The sequence below is a fragment of the Bison bison genome, unplaced genomic scaffold (assembly GCF_000754665.1).
Source record: "Bison bison bison isolate TAMUID 2011002044 unplaced genomic scaffold, Bison_UMD1.0 scf7180017864525, whole genome shotgun sequence".
Taxonomy (NCBI): Eukaryota; Metazoa; Chordata; class Mammalia; order Artiodactyla; family Bovidae; genus Bison; species Bison bison.
Genome location: NW_011495076.1, coordinates 6147161 through 6167826, shown reverse-complemented (window position 1 = coordinate 6167826; position 20666 = coordinate 6147161). Strand labels below are relative to the sequence as shown.

At 35.5% G+C, this 20666-nt stretch overlaps 1 protein-coding gene across 1 annotated transcript in view; it reads left to right on the top strand.

Moving 5' to 3' along the window:
- IMMP2L (IMP2 inner mitochondrial membrane peptidase-like (S. cerevisiae)) overlaps positions 1–20666 on the top strand; it is a 960253-nt gene that overhangs the window by 716130 nt on the left and 223457 nt on the right. The gene's annotated exons all lie outside the window — the stretch shown is intronic.

Genomic DNA, 20666 nt, shown 5'->3' with positions numbered 1-20666 from the left:
CTTCCTGACCTGCATACAGGTTTCTCAAGAGGCAGGTCAGGTAGTCTGGTATTCCCATCTCTTTCAGAATTTTCCACAGTTTATTGTGATCCACACAGTCAAAGGCTTTGGCATAGTCAATAAAGCAGAAATAGATGTTTTTCTGGAACTCTCTTGCTTTTTCCATGATCCAGTGGATGTTGGCAATTTAATCTCTGATTCCTCTGCCTTTTCTAAAACCAGCTGGAACATCTGGAAGTTCACGGCTCACGTATTGCTGAAGCCTGGCTTGGAGAATTTTGAGCATTACTTTACTAGCATGTGATATGAGTACAATTGTGCGGCATTGCCTTTCTTTGGGATTGGAATGAAAACTGACCTTTTCCAGTCCTGTGGCCACTGCTGAGTTTTCCAAATTTGCTGGCTTATTGAGTGCAGCACTTTCACAGCATCATCTTTCAGGATTTGAAATAGCTCAACTGGAATTCCATCACCTCCACTATCTTTGTTTGTATAATGCTTCCTAAGGCCCACTTGACTTCATATTCCAGGATGTCTGTCTCTAGGTGAGTGATCACACCATTGTGATTATCTGGGTCGTGAAAATCTTTTTTGTACAGTTCTTTTGTGTATTCTTGCCACCTCTTAAGTCACTTCAGTCGTGTCCAACTCTATGCAGCCCTATGGACTATAGCTTGCCAGGCTCCTCTGTCCATGGGATTCTCTAGGCAAGAATCCTAGAGTGGGTTGCCATTCTCTTCTCCAGATACAGAGATTGTGTCAATTATGTGGTTCTGATGCTTAAGAGAGAACACTTCCTTTTTTTTGGACTCACTTTCACTGGCAAAAAGCCATTTAACCTAAAAGGTGCAAAAATTGAAAAGCTGCCGTTCTCAGATATTTTGCTTCCCTGATGCCTTTCTATTGAAAGTCCCCAAATCAGGGGGATGAGTTGAATGCAGTTAGCTCTCAGAACCATCAACCATCAAGTGAAGTGGTCTCACTACATATGCACTGATTTTTTGTCCCTATAATCAATGGAAGCTTGGTGTATGTAGGTAGCAATGGCTCCTCTCTGGAGATTAGTTGAATGTATCTGGAGGGATGGTTTTCATTGGCATCTGACTATTCAGGTAGTCCTGTGTGAATAATTCCATATGATCTTCCAACTTTTTTGATCAACACCCTTCAGATATTCCTCTTTGCCCAGAAAACATATATATATACGTTATATATATATAACGTATATATACGTTATATATATGATATATATGGATATATATGGATATTATATATATATGATATATATGGATATATATATGGATATCATATATATATGATATATATGTTATATATATATATATGATATTTAGGCTTAGATATGATTAGAATGATGTTTAGGTTTCTATATGGTCAGTCCATACTCACATTACATTTGCTACTTAAACTTACATTTGCTGGCTTCTATTAAACTATCAATACGCTCCAGCCAAACCAAAGAATTCAGAGTTTTTCTAACATGAACACTTGATACACTTTATCATCTACCTACCCTTTGTCACATGTTGTACCACTCATCATCATATTTGTATTTTTTCTAATTTCCCAGATCTGCATTAATCTGGTCAGAATTAATCCTTTTCTTAAAGGAGTGTGGAATAAGTAATTAAGTATGCAGCTTTCTGTGTCTGTATTCAAAGTCTTTATTATTTTCTTTGCTTAACAAAGCCTAAATTACTATCATTTAGTACACTACTTGTTACTACTACAATAAACACTCAACAATTATCATGATTACATCTCGAATCCAGCATTTATCAGAATCTGCTTGTGTTGTGGTTTCTATGTACTTACTTCATCTCTTGTACTATATTATACTATAAGGTTTTTGAGGTCTGAGGCTTTGCGGTACTTAACTTTTAATCCCCTGAAATAATGTACATTTTAGGTGCTTACTTTAATAAATGTAAATTGAGTTGAATTGATAGTAATCTCACTATTCATGTTAAAATTTATCATGAACTATGGTGTATGTTTCAACTAGTAGCCTCCTTAAATAATGATCTTGTACTTGATACTGATAACCTCATTCAATTAAAAATTTCTAAAAATGTAATTTGTACATAAAATGTCCAATAATCTCAGTAAAATACCCACAAGGAAGACTGTAGTAGAAGCCCTGAAATTTGGTTTTCATCCTTTTGATTTTTAAAGGTCAACTAAAATAAACAATTAATGATAAATTGTGTCATTGTTGACAAAGTAATCTCTCCAGGCCTTGAATTTCTTACTTGTAAAATGACTGTGTTACCTGAAGATTTCTAAAAACCTCTTTGGTTAAAGACATTATATGAAACTGTTATAGAAATAAGAGACACAACAACCTCCAAATGTTTATAGTAATCTAAAGAGGACTACTAGACTTCTCTGGTGATCCAGTGGTTAAGACTCCATGCTTCCAGTGCAGGGTTTTCAGGTTCATTTCCTGGTCATGGAAGCTCCACATGCTGCATGGTGCAGCAATAAATAAATAAATAGGACTACTATCAGAATGCATACTTATTCATCCATTTAGCCAACATATTGAGCAACTGTTGAAAATATAGACGGGCACTGTTTTAGAAATCAGAAAGACAGTGTTGAACAAAACAGCTCAAGTCTCTGGCATTGTGGAATTTCATCAAGTCAGGAAGATAGACAAAAATTAAGTCAACTGTGAGATAGACTATAAAGCTAAGGAGCAGATAAGTGCCGTGAAGAAAAGTATGCTAAGGGGTAGAGGCTGGCAGGAGGAGCTATTTTAGATAGAGAGGACGTTTAAGCAGGGACATTAGAACACATACAGCATTCTATTCAGAGAACAGCAAGTACAGAAAAAGGCCAGAGTCAAGAGGGCTTTTGGTTTATGGGAGGAACATGGATGAGGCTCGTGGAACTGAAGTCCAGTAAGCCAGAGAAGATGAGGACGGAGGTGTCATGAGGGGCCACATCACGCAGAGAAGTGATTCCTGGAAGGGGTGACTTTGCCCCTGAGGTACATTTGGCAATGCCTGGTGACATTTTTGGTTGTCACAGCTGTGAAAGGGATGTGACTGGCCTCTAGTGGGTGGAAGCCAGGAATACTACTAAACATCCCAAATTGCATAGGACAGCCCCCCATGGCTAAGAATTATCTTGTTCATAATATCTATAGTTCCAAGACCCGGAATCTCAGATGTAAGATCTCGTAGGTTACAATAAGATATTTGCATTTTATTCGAAGTGTGAGAGGAAGCCACTGGACATTTTTCAACAGGGCAGACATATGCCATTATTGGACTTAGGTAGAGAATGACTATAGATGGAGGCAAGTAGAGACATGAAAACCAATGTGGAGGTAACGGGGAGTCCAGGAAGTAGATGCTGGTGGGTGGACCAGCGTGGGAGCTGAGGAGGAAGGAAGCAGTTGTTGGACCCCCCACGTATAAATAACAACGATTTTTTTTTTCTTTTTAACGAGTTTTTCCACCTGGCTTCAAAGTCTCACAAGGTGATTTATATCATTTAAAAATTAATTTTAGGACAGCAATTGGCCGACATGGCAAAACATCAAGAGGATGTGTCTATGGAGGGAGAATTTACACTTCAATTTGTATCTTCACAAGAATATGAGAAATTACATCTTCTTAAGATATACTTTACCCACTTGAATTCAGTTTCTTACAGGTCAGTCTTCACCATATGGACTCAGTGGATCCAGAAGTCAATTTTATGCTGCTTAATATTATTCTGGGTTATATTAGAAGTTTAATAAGACCTCATTAAAAGTGATTTCCTATTCTTTCTACCTGAATTGAACATTCTCTGTATTTTCTCCTCCATAATGGAAAAGTCAGACATACACTCCAGAGCACATTTCCTGGAAGCTGATAAAATTGCTTGCTACTTACTTGAAATTTACATTGTTGGTAGCAAATATCCAAACATAATTATGAAGCAAAGTAGTCTAGGAAGCCTTAAGTGAACTTTATGTTTACAGCAAACCACTTCGCCTACAGGTACTTGATCCATAGCTTCATCCATGTTTTGTAGCCCAGAAAATTCCCATGTCAGGGCCCAGACACCATGTAATAGTCGTATGACTAGGGCAGGAAAAACATCATCCTTTGTCACCTACAAACAATCCTCTCACTTTTTTATATAACACTGGCATTCTAAGCATTATAATGTGGATTTATAATACAATTTCTTGTAGGCTGAAGCAATTTGGACTTAAATTAACAAGTTGCTTGTTTGGTACTTTACAATACCTGTTTTATTCATATTTATATTTTATAAAGACAAATCTATTGCTGTCAAATGTGTAATCTAGTATGGTAATTCTTTTAAGAAGTCATTATATTCTCTCTCTGTAGTAGTTTGTTTGAATGAAACTATTAAATAGAGACATATTAAGGAATATTTGGTTGGAAAATGATTGATGATTAAACTAATCCCTGTTGACTTTGATTAGTTAGTTCTTCTATTTTGCAATATTGATCATGTATAAAGAAGAATCTCAATTTGAATTTAACTAAAGTCCAGTTGGTCCTTGTAATATAGTTATGTATCAAAATGTTATTATTAGGTAATTAAAACTTAAAAAGAAACACTGATTAAAAAATAAATGAAAAGTTATTTCAAAAGATACTGCATCAGGCTACATTTTGAAGATCAAATAACTGTTGTAAGCAATAAATAATGAGTAGAGTTAACAGAGAAACCCATTCTCAAAACGTAAACTTGCAGGCTTCCATGAAGATCAGAGGAAAAGGAAAACAAATTGGTCAGTTCACATGCCTCGATTAAAGAGTTGTTTTTGTATCCCAGAAGGCCTAAAAATGGCTTAAAAACATTAAATCATCAACTCTGAACATAAATACAGAGGCAGAAGTTTTCCAGAGCTTTCTACCCCAAAGAGGATAGTAAGTTTGAATCTAATGACTATGTAGAATTGTGGCTAAGTTTTTTCACTAAAATGAACTTAGGAAAAACAACTGATTTTGCATCTGGAGGATCTCTTTTGATTCTTTATGAATTTTCTGCCAGAAGACCCAGAGCAGCCTCAGCCCATCAGTAGGTATCCCCTCTCTTGTATCTTTCTCTCTTAATTTTAATCACAGATGGGGAGCAATTTCTCAGGAAGTAGAAAATATATTCTTTTGTTGTTGCTCTCATTTGGTTGGATTTTTTGTTGTTTCAGTTTTTCTTTATTTTTGTGTTTTACTTTTGCCTGTGAGGGATGGTAGAATATGCCACTCCAAAATATGCCATCTTGGCAAAAGGATTATTTTGAGTTTAAAAGACTTGAAAAATAGCAAATCCTGTTCCCTTTTTCTTAAAAGCAGGAGATGGACTTCTCACGTGAATGATGACTTTGCTATAATAGGAGCAAAGTAGCATTCTTAATATCAAGGACAAGAAACTGAAACCCAGAGATTTCTATAAAAATGGACCTTCTAAAATAAGTCATCTTCCTTTAGCCTCTGCACATAATTCAGTTACTTCTCCATAATTGCCTCTCTTTGTTTATCCAACTATAAAAAACATGTAGGTAGGTTCTGCCTTTCTTTGGGTTTTCATTGCTTATGAGGGTTCCTATGTACCATAAAACTTACATAAATTGTATCCAGTTAGTTGTCCCTTAGTATCAGAGGGGGATTGGTTCCAGGACCCCCTCAAATACCCAAACCCAGGGATGCTCAAGTCAGTTTACTTCACAGGCCTTGATGAACAGTCTAAGAGGGCAGAGATGAAAATTTGCCTTCCCTAACCTTCAGTATCTGTGGATGAATCTAAAATTTTTGACTTCTAAATACAAAGACATTTCATAACCACAACTTGAGTAGAAATGACTTATCTTACTGGAACTAACATTTGACAGATCTTTTGCTTAGTATGGTGAATGGCTACTTAAAGACCCTTAGGTATAGCAAAATAAAAGATATTTCTGTAAACTGGTATTCCCTTTGTCCCTGCCGCCCTGCAATATTTATCTGCTGATGCATTCAGCCTAAAAGGAAAGACCCCAAGTGGGAGGACCTCTGGAAATATTACACCCAATTAACATTTCTGGCTTTTAAAAATTAGTGTCTGTTTTACTCCTTATTGTTATTTTCTGTCTAGTTTCCCTGCTATGAAACAATGCTATTTAGCTCATCTCTAAATGTTTATGTTTTGCATATATACATACACATATACATATATTTGCATTTTGTCTATTTTAGTTATTTTTTATATGAATCTACTTAAAGTCTTCAGGAAGGCATAAATATGGTAATATCATAATGCTTTATTTAGAAATGCCCTTTGATTGCTTTGTACATGTGCTGTTTTGTCTTCACGCTTCTTTCTTCCTCCTTTGTATTGTTTTGCCCACCCGCCTCTCAGATCTACAGCCTCTTCTGAATATGGTTTGCTTTATTCTGACAAAATACTTCCTATATTCACATTTACATATATGGTGACATTTTGTCATCATTTTTTCACAAAAGTAAAAATAGCACATGTGCTTTTTTACTTTTATCATTCAACAGTCCTTTTGGAAAAATCTCTCAAGTCAATGAATAGCTTTATTTTTGTTCTTTTTCTGGGTTGAATAGCATTGTGTGACATGGGGTCTGGCATCATTTCTTAAATCATTCCTCTGTTTGTAGTTATTATCTCTGCTTCTAATTTTTTTTTTTTTTTTTTGCCATCATGAGCAATGTTGTAATAACCATTATTGTACCTGTGTCCTTATACAAGCATTTTTATGGCATTGAATCCCAGTACTGAAATTGCTAGGTCATCAGACAAATGAAGTTTTAGAATTTTATAAGTGTTGCCAGATTACTTTCCAAAAAGATTATAAATCTTCATATTGTTGCCAGTAAAAGAGTATGCTTTTCCTATACCTCTGCCATCCACAGATGTTAAAGCTGTTTTTTAATTTTTCAGCTGTTGATTGTAAAGTATTATCTTGTGTTTACTCTAATTTGTATTTTCCTGACTGCTAGTGAATTTTTCATGTGTCTCATCTGTAACTTGCCTATTTATATCTTGTACCCATTTTCTGTTGGATTGTTTTACCTTTTTTTTTTTTAGTGTGAGTGACTTTGTGAGAGCTCCTTTGTATGTCATTTGTGCAGTGTTTCCTTTCAAAGTAGTGTTAATCTGTTGACTTTAAACCTTATGATACAAAAAGTTTTTAATTCTCAAGTATTCAGGTATTTGTATATTTTATTTTGTAATTTTGGCTTTAGTCTTGCTTTAAAACGCTTTCCTCAATTCTAACATACATATAGCGTTCAAATTCTTTTTTAAAATGATTTAAAATACTTGTTTATTAATTATACAATTAATTGTATAAATTGAAAAAAAAAAAAAGCACAAACTGAAAGTTGAGAATTATGTTTTATTCGAAGATTTTCTGAAGACCCAAGTCTGGGAGGCAGCCTCTCAGGTAATGCTGAGCCACTGCTCCCAGGAGGTAAGGGAGGAGTCAGTGCACAGGGGTTTCACAACAAAACCCAGACACTCAGGACATCAAAAGATTATTGTTAATTAAAGAAAGCCAGACATCTCAAGTTAATGACTTTAGTGCTTTTCTGTTTATAGGAAGGTTACCAGAGTCTGTGAGGGCTCATTGAAATCACTTCTTTGATTTATACTTTAACTGTTTAGGGCCAGTATCCTGCCTTTTCATACTGAACCCTCTCAGGGCACACAGTCAGGACCGGGGAAGGGGCTGCCTTAGTGGCTGATGGCTTGAAATCCTTTGTTTACTGATGTGGCAGATGATGTTCTTCATCCACAGTGGCAAAATTATTCCTTGGCTTAAATTTGGTGGTTTACGGATGCTGATAATTTATATTCATCATGCGATTCATAGATGTTGATACTTAATTTCAACAGAATTATAGGTATAATGGGTATAATGTATGAAAAGTGTCACCTTTTCCTGAAAAACTACTCAGTAATCCTAGCTGACTTGGATATCTCTTACCCAGCTCCTTATTTTGCCCTCTCTGCCTCTATAACATTGACTTACCACTTTGAGTTGAAATTGTATGTTTTAAAAAGTTGTCTATTTACCTGGCTAAGCTACAAATTGTTCCAGGGAAGGACTGTGTCATATTTATGTTTACATCTCTAGTGCATAACAGTTTCTTTAAATCACTGGAGGGTGTGTGTGTGTTAGTCCCCAAGTCGTGTTTGACTCTTTGCTATCCCATAGACTGTAGCCCACCAGGCTCCTCTATCCATGGAATTCTCCAGGCAAAGAATACTGGAGTGGGTTGCCATTCCCTTCTCCAGATACCACTGGGTACTTAATAAATATTTGTGGAATTAATTTGATTTAGAAAAGCTTTTTTGTTTGCCTAGCTGCATTAATTACTATATCATAAGAACAGGTAAGCTTATTTCTTAATTCTGATAATAAAGGTGACCATTTATTGGAGTTTATTCTGCCAGATACTATTCTAAAAACGTTACATGCATTATCTCATCTCTCATCATGCCTCTGTGAAGCAGATAGTATTATCCTCTGTTACAACAGGTGAACTCAAGGCCATGCAAGGAGAAAGTGGCACACCTGGAGTTCAACCTAAAGTCTGTCTAGTTGGGGAGCCCACATTAATTTGCCCTCTGCCACACTGCTTTCCAGCTTCAAAATTATCTATTGTTCCTATTCTAAAGAGATACTTTTCAAGAAGACCCCTTGTTTTATGATCTCCTTAGCTCTAAGGCATATATATTTTGTTTTACTGGTAATTAATCCAAAGGGTCATTCATTTTGTTTGTAGGGAAAAAATAGTAACCATTTCTTTTAACACTAAAAAGTTAAAGTTATAAAACTGAGATTAGAGCAACAGAAGAAAAATTGTTCATAGTTTCTCTAATATCTAGGTGTTATTGGACCTTGCATTAAAAAAGCACTGAAATGTGTCCCTCACCCCTTTAAAACTAGCATATGGGAAAAACCTTTGAAACTAAATGATGAATGAAGTGGACACCCAGGAAATTATTTCAAAAGAGAACTTTGTAAACAAGTGCAGCAATACCATTTATAATACATATTGATTTTTCTGAAAAATAAAATTATGCATTACAAGTTCACTGTTCTATTTAAATTGGTTTGCTAGGAAGCCATGCATGGAATAACAATATAAGTCATTATTTTTATTATGTGATAAGATCCGCTGATTATGGTATTTACACCTTTGACATTTCATGTAATTGATGATCATTTTAGCAAAAAAATTAGTTTTAAATATATGTGCATTAGATACATCATTTTCTTTATGGATTTATCATTTATATATTCAGGGTGCTTATATAATGTTTATAATTATGCTATAATTCAATAATATATTTACCTTAAAATTTTTGACTCAATATGATCTAAGTTAGGGCATACTATAATAACATAGAATATTTAAGAGAAAAATCAATAATATGCTTTTAGAATAAAATAATTTAAATACATTTCATTTTTCTATATAATTATAACAACTGAATGTCTTAATGAGAAAGTGATTTATAAAATATCTCCCTTATTTTATAGTGGCATATCTTCAGAAAATAATGTAGTAAGAAAAAAGAAATCCATTTTTTTTTGTCTGTAAGTGAATGAGATTTGAAATCCACACTACTTTCTTTACCTTTTAGTTTTTATCTGTTCTTCACATCTTGATTCAAAGAGACACAATGCTTTTTCTGACTATTTGAGGCTAAAACAACACCATACTTTGAATACCTATGCAGTTAGCAACATTTGACGTTCCTTCACTTATATATTCCTCCACTCACCAATTATTTTCTGGCAGAAGCTTCCAACTTGTGAAATTTTGTTGTGGTAGTTTAGACTGTATATGTGTATACATGTATTTATATATATTTATTTATAGACTGCTTTATGGCTTATGACTTCCCAGGTGGCTCAGACGGTACAATGCGGGAGACCAGGGTCCAATCCCTGGGTCGGGAAGATCTCCTGGAGAAGGAAATGGCAACCCACTCCAGTACTCTTGCCTGGAAAATCCCATGGACGGAGGAACCTGGCGGGCTACAGTCCATGGGGTCACAAAGAGTAGGAAACGACTGAGCAACTTCACTTTCACTTTGTTGCTTATGTTTTGAATCATAGTATAAGTTACAGTCTTGGTAGAAGGGACAGGATCTTATTCTTCTTCATGCCCTGGCCTACACCTTTATGCTGTTCATAACCTTATCCTCACAAACTAACCATAATACACAAAATAACATAGCATAAAATCTTACCCCATTGCTGGATCAATCGACATGGCCTCAGTATGGGTTAAATACATGCCTGATAGACCATGGGTGGAATCTGATTGTTGATATTTTTTTCCAGTTCTCACTAACAGTTGCATTGATTTTTATGTACACAGTATTCTCAGAGCGCATGTTTAACAGGAGAAAACATTCTATATATTAAGGAAATTGTCACAGTTCATTTCTGTCACACACTCCTATAATTCAAATTTAGAAAAAATATATCCGGAATATTCATCACTCAAAAAATTCTTAGCTGTAGTAGGCGCATTCGTATTAAATTTATAAAATTAATTCTGTAACTTTATTGTGAAGATGTACAAATCTAATTTCTAATTTAAATGAGTTAAATAGACTTTCTCTGATTACCTAGCAACAGGCTATAGTTTATTTGGAAAATGACATTTCATTTTTTTCAGCAAAATATGTTAAGACATATTCTTTGAAATCTCAAGTACTTATGATCCATGCAATGGAAAGGAAATTATGGAATCTGGTTTTCATTGCCTGCATTTGCCCTGCCACTAACTAATTAGGTGATTTCACCTACATGCTTTTTGTATCCATTTTGTCTGTGCAAAAAGGAGTTATGTTAGATCACTGCTAGGGTCTTTCCAACTGTGATCCTAAAAGACATAATCCTTATAGTTAGCTATATGTGAATGGACTTCCTAGAAATTTTATCACTTAATTTGCTTAAATTCAGCCTCTATTAATTACATATATTTCATTTCCAATTCAAGTCAAGCTCCACAGAAAGGAGCATTGAGTCTCCATATTTCAGCATTTAATTGCTAAACAACATAATGATTGGCAACATGTATACTGATAAGGGAGAATTGAATAGCAAAAAGCTTGTCTCATTTTGGTAACAGAAATATTTGTAGTTTTTAGACTAGTGCCCCAACTATTTAGGAACAAAATTTAAATTTATTCATTAAAGACTTCTAGGCTCACTTTCCCTGCTTAAAATCCTTCTATAGGGTAAAATAGACATCAGTAGTATTCCATGATCAGGTTCTATTGCAACTTGTCTTATCTCAGAAATGTTTGCATTTTGTCTGATATTAATTATAGTATATTATTATATTGTCAACTTCTCTATGTATCTATGTCCTTTTGCTTTGTGTATCTCTCTTATAAGCAGCACATAACTAGAATTTTTCCTTAGTTGTGCAGTTCTTTTTTTTTTTTCCAGACAGCTAGATTAGTTCATTTACTTTTATTATGACCACTGGTATATTTATATGCCATCTGATTTTTGTGCTTTCTATTGATCTTACTTTCCCCATTTTTCTCATCTTCTCCTGCATTCTTTTGCCTTAATGGATATTTTTAAATACTATTTCTTATTTGACTTGGAAGTTATACACTACATTATTACTCTTAAAACTTTAAAAATATGTAGTTAACAAAGTCTAAAGGTAATAAATATGCCTACTCTTTCTTGAGTTGAGTATTAGTCACTTAGTCATGTCTGATTCTTTGGGACCCCATGCACTGTAGTCTGCCAGGCTCCTACGTCCATGGGATTTCCCAGGCAAGAATACTGGAGTGCCATTGCCATTCCTTCAGGGGATCTTTCTGACCCAGGAATTGAACCTGGGTCTCCCACATTGCATGCAGACTCTTTACTGTCTGAACCACCGGGGAAAATTTATTTACAAACATGTTTCCCCTTTTCTACATGTTATTAGTATAAGTGTTCATGTAATAGAGAAGGAGGCAGGGGATGAGTGACCTCTGTGGTCTCTTCTAATAAAAGCACTAATCCCATCATAAGGAGCCTAGCCTTAAGACCTCATTTAAACATAATAAACCTCCCCATAGCCCCCATCTCCAAATATCATCACACCAGAAGGTAGAGTTCAGTATATGAATTCTGAGGGCACGTAAGTCAGTCCAAAGCACAAGATAATTTAATAAAGAAAAGATAATGTTTTCAAAGAACAGTGCCAGAAAATTGGGATTTCCACATGTGAAAAGAAAAGTAAGATGAAATAAAGAAAAGTAAATTTGAACTTTCTTACCATAGTTTTTGTAAGTACTAAAACTATAAAACAGGGGAATAAAAAGGAGAGAATCTTTGTGATTTTGGTTTAGGCAAAGATTTCTTAAAAGTATAAAAGGCAAATACCATGAAAGAAAAGAATTGGCTAAGTGAACTTCATCAATATTTACTATATTTTTTCTTTGAAGAACACTGTTAAGAAAATGGAAAAAAAAAAAAAAAAAGCCAAGTATTAGGAAGAAATACTTGCCAAAACTCTGGTAAGTTTTATACAGACTGTATAAAGAAATCATACAACTAGATAATAAAAAGGCAAACAAAAAAATTTAATTTTTAAGAAATTTAATAGATATTTCACCCATGAAGAAAGCAAAGGATAAATAAGCACTCCAAATCATTAGTCACTAGGAAATGCGCATTACAACCACTGTACGCCCCCTCCTAGCTCAGTCAGTAAAATATCAACCTTCAGTGTAGGAAACCACCTGCCAAATAGGAGATACGAGCTTGCTCCCTGAGTGGGGAAGATCCCTGGAGAAGGAAATGGCAACCCACTCCAGTATTCTAGCTTAGGAAATACCATGGACTAAGGAGCCTGGCAAGCTACAGTCCCTGGGACGTGACTTAACAACTAAACCATAGCCACCGAAAGTTAAAAGAATGTTATTTACCAAGTGTTAGTGTGTGGTGAGAAATATCAACAACCTCAGGTATGCAGATGATACCAGTCTAATGGCAAAAAGTAAAGAGAAACTAAAGAGCCTCTTGATGAGTGAAAGAGGAAAGTGAAAAAGCTGGCTTAAAATTCAACATTGAAAAAACTAGGATCATGGCATCTGGTTTCATGGCAAATAAAAGTAGAAAAGGTGGAAGCAGTAACAGATTTCCTTTTCGTGGGCTCCAGAATCACTGTGGATGGTGACTGCAGCTATGAAATTAAAAAACTCTTGCTCTTTGGAAGGAAAGCTATGACAAACATAGACAACATAATCAAAAAGCAGAGAAATCATTTTCTCAACAGAGGTCCCTATATTTAAAGTTATGATTTTTCCTGTAGTCATGGACAGATGTGAGAGTTGGACCATAAAGAAGACTGAGCACCAAAAAATTGATGCTTTCGAACTGGGGTGCTAGAGAAGAGTCTTGAGAGTCCCTTGGACTGCAGGGAGATCAAACCAGTCAATCCTAAAGGAAATCAACCCTGAGTATTCTGGTTGAACTGAGCTCCAATACTTTAGCCACCCAATGCAAAAAGCTAACTCATTGGAAAAGACCCTGATAGTGGGAAAGATTGAGCACAGGAGAAGAAGGAGGTGACAGAGGATAAGATGGTTAGATAGCATCACCAACTCAATGGACATGAATTTAAGCAAACTCCGGGAGATCATGAAGGAGATGGAAGTCTTGTGTTCTGCGGTCCATGGAGTTGCAGAGTAGGACACAACTTACTGACTACATAACAACATCATAAGTGTTTGTGGAACAACTGGAACTCACATACTATTGGTACAGCTCCTTTGAAAGTCAGTTTGACAAATTTGCTGTAAGGTTAAACATTCAGTTACTATATGACTCAGCTATTTCGCTTGTAGATATTCACCCAGGAGAAATGAAAACGTGTATCCATGCAAATATTTTTATGTTCATTGCTGCTTAATTGATAATAGCCAAAAACTGGAAGCAACCCAAGTGTCCATGAACGATTGATAAACTAACTGTGTTATTGACATATCTCTATAATAGTATAGTATTAAGAAACAAGTAACAAATGACTAATATATGCAGCAACATGGATTAACCTCAAAAGCAAATAGACTACATTCGAAAACAAATAAAGAAATGCAAATAAAGGAATGCATATGGAATAACTCCATTTATATACAATTCTAGAAAGGGCACGACAGGACGAAATGGTTGTATGGCATCACTGACTCAATGGCCATGAGTTTGAGCAAGCTCCAGGAGATGGTGAAGAACAGGGAAGCCTGGCGTGCTGCAGTCCATGGGTTGTAAAGAGCTGGACACGACTGAGTAACTGAACAACATAGTGACAGAAAGCTCAACTGGGAGCCGAGGATGGAGATGGAGGCAGATTTGCTTGGGAAAGGGCATGAGGAAACATTTTTGGGTGATTCAGGTGTTTCATATATTGGTCTGGTGATTATGTGCTTGGGTAGATTTTGAAAACTCATTGAATTTTATACTTAAAATTGCTGAATGTTGTTTCTATCTTAACAAGGAAACTCTGTTGGCAGGTCATTATTCCTTTGAAAGTAATCGTTACTTTTTTGTCTGGCAGCTCTTATAAAATTTTTAGGGAAGAGGAGTTCCTTAGTGTTCTGCAGTTTTATTACAGTATATCACAGTGTGATTTCTTTCTATTTATTTATCTTACTTGTGATTTACTTTGATTACAGAATCTGTAAGTCATGCTTTTATCAGTTGTAGAAAATTCTGTTACTATCTCTCAAATGTTACCTCTTCCTTGTTCCTTTTTTATTCTCTTCCTTTGGGACTCTAATTACACTGACATTACATTTTCTCTTTTTTTAAATATAAATTTATTTATTTTAATTGGAGGTTAATTACTTTACAATACTGTATTGGTTTTGCCATACATCAACATGAATCCACCACAAGTATACACGTGTTCCCCATCCCGAACACCCCTCCCACATTCTCCATCTCTTCCACTTTTCATTTCCTTATCTCTCCATGCTAAAGTCTAAGCAATCTTTTAGACAGATATGCCAGTTCTTGTTTCTTTCATTTATAGTTACCCAATCCCTGGGTCAGGAAGATCTCCTGGAGAAAGGAAAGCCTACCTACTTGCCTGGAGAATTCCATGGACAGAGGAAACTGGAGGGCTACAGTCCATGGGGTTGGACACGACTATATGACTGACACACTTTCTTACTCATTAATGCTGGCTACTTCCTTGTGAGTTCTGTCTTTGGATAGTAAGTGCCTATTGGTAGGAACTTATTTATAGAAAACTTGAAAACTCGAACTCTGAATTGACAGATTATCCCTGAAAAGATTTATAGTTCCTTCTGCCAGATTCTTGGAGTCAATTAAAATTAATTCTTAACTGTTCCAAACCACAAGCAATGTGAATCTTAACCCCATCACACCTTGAGAATGGTATGTGGATTCTCAAGGGAGAATCTTTTCCCTTCCAGAAATCACCCTAGATCATCAGCCCCCAACCTTTTGACACCAGGGACCAGTTTCGTGGAAGACAGTTTTTCCATGGACTGGGAGCAGGGTTGGTTTCAGGATGATTCAAGTGGATTACATTTATTGAGCATTTTATTTCTATTGTTGTTACTTCTCTTCCACCTCAGATTATCAGGCATTAGATCCTGGAGTTTGGGGACCCCTGCCTTAGATAGGCAATGTTCTTTTCATTTTCCTTTCCTGATGATAGATTTCTTTTTTCTAGTCCAGTCTATTAATGATGATAAAAATGATCTGGTTCTAGCTCTTGATCTTACACAGTCCTGAACTCTGTACTCCTAATCCCTTCTTGACAATGAAAACTCAGGGGTCTAGGATCCTGGGAATGTCCAGTGAACACTTTCAGGGCAGAATCTACTTTGCACAATGAAAATAAATTAACAGAATTCTTTGAAAAATAAATAATTCAAAATACCTTAAATAATCATGATTTATTAATAGTGCTTACCTAAATTAAGGATATATATGTGTGTGTGCTTATGAGATGCTTTAAATATGGATTTGTTTCCTTCTTGTGACATCAGGGATTACATAGACAATTTTGTGTTCAACTGATGACTCAAAATATTCAGAGACAAAAAAACATTGTTTTCAAGGTCAAATCAAATTGGAAGCAATCATTCTTCATTCCATTTATAAGACCTAGGTAACTTGTCTTGGTAAAACTAGTACAAAAAATGCCTTTTTGTAGATAGATAGATAGAATACCATACAGAATTCATTTTTGTCTGTCAAAACCAAAATTATTTGCAACCCATATATACATACAACCTTGTAGACTGACACCTCACTTAACTGTTAAATCACCTTAAAGATTATCTTGTCTTTCTTTTATGTGAATTCAGGAGCACAAAGCTATTTAAAATTCCTTCTCTAGAGATATTCTATTAGGAGTATTATATTTCTTTGGCAGTCCTAAAGAGAACCAGCTCAATATTTTAACATCATATTTTTCAAAGCCACTTTGGGTTATTTTTTAAAAAATTAGATTGAAACCTGAGGGGAAAAAATATACACTATGTACATGGGATGAATTTCAGCAGGGTTCTATAGCTCAGAGTTCTTTCACACCCTGTCTAGTGTCTAGGTAAACCATTCTCTGTTAGCATAGCAACATTCAAATATGCAAGAGATTAGTAAGTAAAAGCATAAATAGGTAGATTGTGCTTTTACCTACTACTCTCTGCGTGTTTGAATATGCACAAGCATATATACTGTGTTTTCACACGTAAGTTTTAGAATGTCCCAGAAGGGTATAAGAATAAAAGAAAAAATAAGATTCACTGTACCATTAAAAATAGTCTACAAGACCAGTGCAAATGTAGGGAAAACGAATTATTGAAGCATAGCTCAGGTAATTTTAAAAGACTGATGCTAATAGGTAGTAGAAACTGAACACATTCGGAATTATAAAATGAAAGAAAATAGTGGACAAAGAAGTTGATAGCAATAATAACTACCGCTTACTAAGCTTACTGAGTTCCTACTATACATTAGAAATACATTGAGTGCTTTACTTAGAAAGTCTCAACTCTAAGAGAATCCATTTGTCAAGTGCTTAATACATGCCACTTTTGTCCATAGAACAGTTTTTTGAGTTAGGTACTATTATTTGCCCCATTCTGCAAATATGGTAACTGACAGTTAAGACCTTTATCAAGGTTTATGGCCCAAGGTTACATAAACTTTAAAGTTAAGTCAGGTATCAACTCCAAGATAGGCTGTCTGCAGAGACTGTACTCTATAGCAGCCTCTCTGTTATATTGTCATCTAACTACTTAAGCTTTCTCTCAACCCCATTGTTGTTGTTGTTCAGTCACTGAATCCTGTCTGACTCTTTGTGACACCACGAACTGCAGCATGCCAGGCTTCCCTGTCCCTCACCATCTCCCTGAGTTTGTCCAAGTTCATGTTCAATCAGTGATGCCATCCAGCCATCTCATCCTCTGATACCCTCTTCCCCTGCCCTCAACCCCGTTCAGTTCAGTTCAGTTCAGTCGCTCAGTTGTGTCCGACTCTTTGTGACCCCATGAATCGCAGCATGCCAGGCCTCCCTGTCCATCACCAACTCCCGGAGTTCACTCAAACTCATGTCCATTGAGTCGGTGATGCCATCCAGCCATCTCATCCTCTGTTGTCCCCTTCTCCTCTTGCCCCCAATCCCTCCCAGCATCAGGGTCTTTTCCAATGAGTCAACTCTTCGCATGAGGTGGCCAAAGTACTGGAGTTTCAACTTTAGCATCAGTCCTTCCAATGAACACCCAGGACTGATCTCCTTTAGGATGGACTGGTTGGACCTCTTTTCAGTCCAAGGGACTCTCAAGAGTCTTCTCCAAAAAGACTCAAAAGCATCAATTCTTCGGCGCTCAGCTTCTCAAAAGCATCAATTCTTCGGCGCTCAGCTTTCTTCACAGTCCAACTCTCACATCCATACATGACTACTGGAAAAACCATAGCCTTAACTAAACGGACCTTTGTTGGCAAAGTAATATATCTGCTTTGTAATATGCTATCTAGGTTGGTCATAACTTTTCTTCTAAGTTAGGGTGTGTCTAATCTGTCCCATTTTAAAAGTGGACAAATAGAGGTAGAAACTAAGTAACTTGCACAGGATTACTTGTGAGTAATATTAATAGCATCCAGTTTAAAACTGGTTTAGTCTATTTCAAGACTATGCACTTTGTACTATATTATTCAATCTTTGTGATAGTATTTTTCATTCTTCAGTTATACATTCCTTTGGTCATACATTTAACAAATGTTTGTTGAGCGTTTTGTACCATGCATTCTTTTGCATGTATTTAAAATTTTTAAATAAGATAGTCAATGCAAGAAAATGTGCAACTATCACTAGTAATTTTATGATACTATGATTTTCTATCATAAATATCTTAACCTCTTGGTTTATATGACATTGAAACTGAGTCTAAGTTTTATATCAGATTCGGTTTCCAGAACAATATGCTTGACTTAAAACCTATCCTATAATTGCAGAGATGACTAGTTTTATTTCATAATTCTGCTTGAATGATTATTTAAGTAGACAAAATAGGTAATTGTTTCCTTTCTAAGTCCTTATCCAAAATAGTCAGTTTAATAAGGTAAACCAATATTTGGACTTATCAGGAGAATGTGCTTTGCCAACAAGTAAGTAAAAGGGTCTTTTCTGCATCATTAACACTTGATGTTGGGATAGTAGTTCTTAGAAAGAGTCTCATAATAAAAGCAGTAGTGATGTCAAGAACTAATTGACTGATTTTAATTGAAGAGCATTTATATGACAGTAAGATATATTCAACTTGGTTTTGCTTTTCTTTAAAAAGCTGAAACTCTTCTTCCCAGTAGCAATTAAAAATAAATAGCAGTCATTTACTTACTGTGGGCTTATAGTGGCCACAACATTGCTTCCTTGCATGAGTGATTTACTTATCTAAAGCAAAGTAATTCAACACTGAAATTATCTTGAAAATTAAAAACCATTCTAGATAATGAATAGTTTCAATTTCTATAGCACCAATTTATCTATAGTTTTCCTTTTTAATGTATTCTTCTGCACATATACAACTTACTAACAAATATGGTCTGATTGAGACTCTACCTCCATGAACTATGTGTAAAGCTCAGACTCTGGGGTTAAGTCTATAGACTTGGGAGTGACATTTATTCATTCAACTATCATTTACTGCAAAGTTTCTTTAAGCTGGATATTTTCTGGAATTCTTTGGGAATAAAAGAAGAAAAAAATTAGTCTCTGAAAAAGAATTATTATAGGCTTAGGATAATATTTAATCTAATTTCATCCCTTTTATTTAGTTATATTATAATTTATGTGACCAATCCCTTATTGATTATTTAAAAAGATACTTTTTTATTGCTGTAAAAGGCCGATGTTGAGCATATCTGGTAATAAATATTTGTTAGTATTTCTCATTATTTCCTTGGAATGTATTTCTAACAGTAAATAACTAGATTAAAAGAACATACATTTTAGTTTATTAATAAATTTGACAAAAGTCTACTCCAAATGGCAAAATAGGAAAAAAATTTATATCATTTTACATTGCTACCAACACAGTATGAGAGACCCTTTCCTTACTTCTTTTCTTGTCAGATTTCAGACGGAGAAGGCAATGGCACCCCACTCCAGTACTCTTGCCTGGAAAATCCCATGGACGGAGGAGCCTGGTAGGCTGCAGTCCATGGAGTCGCTAAGAGTCAGACACAACTAAGCGACTTCACTTTCACTTTTCACTTTCATACATTGGAGAAGGAAATGGCAACTCCCTCCAGTGTTCTTGCCTGGAGAATCCCAGGGACGGGGGAGCCTGGTGGGCTGACGTCTATGGGGTGGCACAGAGTCGGACATGACTGAAGCAACTTAGCAGCAGCAGCAGCAGCAGCAGATTTCAGAAGATAGAATATCCCATTAAATGTACTTCATTGATCATTGCTCTTCAAATACTGTCTTTAAAATTGTTAAAAAGTTTCTCATTTTCAAGAATGATTTATAAAATCAAATGGCACTAATCAAAAATTTTCGGTTGACATTGTTAGTTCATCTTTGAAGAGATTATCTAGCTTTCTTTCTTAAATATTCTGGATTTTAAAGCATTAAGAGGTTATGAAAATTCTGTCATTTGGTTTGGGACATTTATTTGACTAAAAAAGTGAAGACTGCAGCTGGCCTTATGACCAATGAGGTAAAAGCAAATGTCAGAAATGAAATAGATCAGTATTTTGTTGGGGCTTATTGGGTTTTATAAAAAAAATACAGGATATTATGAATTAAGTAGCAAACCATTTTCTTGTGCTAATGCATCTTGTTTAAGCACAAAATTCTACCTACAAAAATATGAAAACAAAATACTGTGGGTAGGTTTACAGGGTCCTGCTGCTGCTGCTGCTGCTGCTAAGTCACTTCAGTCGTGTCCAACTCTGTGCGACCCCATAGATGGCAGCCCACCAGGCTCCTCCATCCCTGGGATTCTTCTGGCAAGAGTACTGGAGTGGGTTGCCATTTACTTCTCCAATGCATGAAAGTGAAAAGTGAAAAATGAAAAGTGAACATCTTATTTAAAAATAAAATTCTACAGTAGCCTTACACTTAACCTATAATAATCGATTGCATTTTTATAAT